The following is a 3,983-nucleotide window of genomic DNA, read 5'->3' as shown; positions in this document are numbered from 1 at the left end:
TTTAGTACCGGTTCGTGGCGAACCTTTAGCACCGGTTCGTGCCACGAACCGGTACTAAAGGAAGTGATGGCAGGATGTTGTCAGGGTGGGGCCCTTCCAGCACCTTTAGTACCGGTTCGTGGCACGAACCGGTACTAAAGGTCGTCCTATATAAACCCTTCGTCCACCCTCACTCTGTTCTTCCCCCTTTCCCCTCTCCCTCTCCTCTGTTCTTCCCTTCTTCCTCTCGAGTTCATCACAAAATTTGCCCCAAATTTGTCAAGATTTGCAGGCCCTCATCCATTCAAATGATCACCAAGGTTAGCAACTTTGTCCTTTCATCTCTCATTGCTAGATTAGCTCTTGCATTGGTTTATATAGTGATTAATTGTGGGTTTTAGTAATTTGGGAGGAATTATATGTGGTAGTATTTGATTTATATGCAATTTGAGGTCAAAATAACACTTCGTTTGCATATGTAGGTGTGGTTTACTTAGTGCCTTCTAAATCTCCGTCGTAACCACCGTCAATCGCCTGCACCGTCCCGTCGCTGGCACCACCTTGTTGTGAGCCTCTTGTTCATGAAATTTTATATAAAAAATTGATGTTTGTGTGATTTGGATATATATAGTTACTCATATAATAATTATCTTACCCGTACATTGTTTGTTATACATAGTGCCATGGTTTTGATATCCGTCCCCGTCGGCCCTCGTCCTTGTTATGATTCGGATGTGGTATATTCTCTTTTAAAACTATTTGTTGCATTTCGTGTTTATGACAAATTATGCCCATCAAGTTGACATAGATATTTTTATCTAGTAGGTATGTGAACCGGAAATTCCAACCGACCCTATTGTCGAAAGGTTAAATTTAGTTGAAAGAGAAAACGAGTACTTGAAAGAAAAATTGAAAAGAATTGAGGGGGAGAAGATGGAATTGGAGTTGCATGTTGCCGATGTCGTCGATGATCACAAGATCAAGATTGAGAAAATGCGCTTGAAGATTAGAAAGATTAGAAAATATGCCATCGATAGTGAGGCTTGGTATCATTATGCTGTTGGATCAATTGTTACCTTAGTTGCGATCTTGAGCTAGAGAGTTATTTGTTTGTTGCATTTAAGTGTTGTATGAACTTGTATTAATTTGGTCTATTCGGTGTTGTGTAATGAAGATGAGCCGGCAATGGATGTACGATGACCGATGCTCTCCCCAGTTCGTTGAGGGCGTGCATACTTTTCTGCTTGCGGCTGAGGCAAACACGCGGGCGGATGGTTTTATGCCTTGTCCATGTGCTGGCTGTAAGAATGGTCGCAATTACTCTACGTTAAGAACCATTCACGTCCACCTGTTTGAGTCCGGTTTCATGCCCCACTATAATGTTTGGACCAAGCACGGAGAAAGAGGGGTTATGATGGAAGACAATGAAGAAGAAGAGGACGACAGCAGCTATCCTGGCCATGGGTTCCCTGAATACGATGATACAACAATGGGGGAAGAAGCTGAGCCGGTAATGCGGGAAGAAGCTCAGCCGGCAATGCGGGAAGAAGCTGAAGAAGAGGCATCAGATGAGCCCGTTGATGATCTAGGTCGGGCCATTGCCGATGCAAAGAGAAACTGCGCAAGTGATTTGGAGAAGAAGAAGTTGCAGCGCATGTTAGAGGATCACAAAAAATTGTTGTACCCGAATTGCGTAGGTGACAAAAAAAGCTGGGCACCACACTGGAATTGCTGCAATGGAAGGCAGAGAATGGTGTATCTGACAAGGGATTTGGAAAGTTGCTGGTAATGATAAAGGATATGCTTCCAAAGGACAACGAATTGCCCAAGAGTACGTACGAAGCAAAGAAGGCTGTCTGCCCTCTAGGGTTAGAGGTGCAGAAGATACATGCATGCCCTAATGATTGCATCCTCTATCGCGGTGAGTACGAGGATTTGAACGCTTGCCCGGTATGTGGTGCATTGCGCTATAAGATCAGCCGCGATGAGCATGGTGATGTCGAGGGCGAGCGTCCCAGGAAGAAGATTCCTGCCAAGGTGATGTGGTATTCTCCTATAATACCACGGTTGAAACATTTGTTCCAAAACAAAGAGCATGCCAAGGCGATGCGATGGCACAGAGAAGACCGTAAGAAAGACGGAAAGTTGAGAGTACCCGCTGACGGGTCGCAGTGGAGAAAAATCGAAGGAAAGTACGGGAAGGAGTTTGCAGATGACGCAAGGAGCGTATGGTTTGGTCTAAGCGCAGATGGCATTAATCCTTTTGGGGAGCAGAGCAGCAACCATAGCACCTGGCCTGTGACTCTATGTTTGTATAACCTTCCTCCTTGGTTGTGCATGGAGCGGAAGTTCATTATGATGTCAGTGCTCATCCAAGGCCCTAAGCAACCCGGCAACGACATTGATGTGTACCTAAGGCCATTAGTTGAAGAACTCTTACAACTGTGGAATGGAACAGGTGTACGTGCGTGGGATGAGCACATGGGGGAAGAATTTGACCTAAAGGCGTTGCTGTTCGTGACCATCAATGATTGGCCTGCTCTCAGTAACCTTTCAGGACAGACAAACAAGGGATACCGCGGATGCACGCACTGTTTGGATGATACCGACAGTATATATTTGAATAGTTGTAAGAAGAATGTGTACCTGGGACATCGTCAATTTCTTCCGAGCAGGCATCCCGTAAGAAAGAAAGGCAAGCATTTCAAAGGTGAGGCGGATCACCGGACGAAGCCTCGCTACCGTACTGGTGATGATGTACATGATATGGTCAAGGATTTGAAGGTGATATTTGGAAAGGGTCCTGGCGGACAACCTGTTCTGAAGGACGCTGACAGACACACACCCATGTGGAAGAAGAAATCTATATTTTGGGACCTGCCATATTGGAAAGACCTAGAGGTCCGCTCCGCAATCAACGTGATGCACGTGACGAAGAATCTTTGCGTGACCCTGCTTGGCTTCTTGGGCGTGTATGGGAAGACAAAAGATACACCTGAGGCACGGGAGGACCAGCAACGTATGCACGGAGAAGACGGCATACATCAGGGTCATGCAAGCTACGCTCTTACCAAAGAAGAGAAGGAAATCTTCTTTGAATGACTGCTCAGTATTAAGGTACCGTCTGGCTTCTCCTCGAATATAAAGGGAATAATAAACATGGCAGAGAAAAAGTTCCAGAACCTAAAGTCTCATGACTACCACGTGATTATGACACAACTGCTTTCGGTTGCATTGAGGGGGCTTCTACCAGAAAACGTTCGATTAGCCATTGTGAAGCTATGTGCGTTTCTCAATGCAATCTCTCAGAAGGTAATCGATCCAGAAATCATACCAAGGTTACAGAATGATTTGGTGCAATGTCTTGTCAGTTTCGAGTTGGTGTTCCCACCATCCTTCTTCAACATCATGACGCACGTCCTAGTTCACCTATGCGAAGAGATTAACGTTTTGGGTCCTGTATTTCTACACAATATGTTCCCCTTTGAGAGGTTCATGGGAGTCTTAAAGAAATATGTTCATAACCGTGCTAGGCCAGAAGGAAGCATCTCCAAGGGCCATCAAAATGAGGAGGTCATTGAGTTTTGTATTGACTTTATTCCTGACCTTAAGCCGATTAGTGTTCCTGAATCGCGGCATAAGGGCAGACTGGATGGAAAAGGCATGCTAGGAGGGGAACAAATAATATGTATGGATGGACATTCTCTCACTGAAGCACACTACACAGTTCTACAGAATTCCGCCTTGGTGCCTCCGTATATGGATGAACACAAGAATTTGCTACGCTCCAAACACCCGGAGCGGTCTGATGACTGGATTACACGTGAACAAACCAGGAGTTTCGCCAGCTGGTTGCAGACACGTACCATGCATGACACCTCTATTGAAGATGACTTGTACTTGCTGTCCCAGTTACCATCTTCGAATATAATGACTTTCAAAGGGTACGAGATAAATGGTAATACATTTTACACGATCGCCCAAGATAAGAAGAGCACCAACCA

This window comes from Triticum dicoccoides, chromosome 4A (assembly GCF_002162155.2).
Source record: "Triticum dicoccoides isolate Atlit2015 ecotype Zavitan chromosome 4A, WEW_v2.0, whole genome shotgun sequence".
Lineage (NCBI taxonomy): Eukaryota > Viridiplantae > Streptophyta > Magnoliopsida > Poales > Poaceae > Triticum > Triticum dicoccoides.
Note: the sequence above shows the minus strand (reverse complement) of the source record.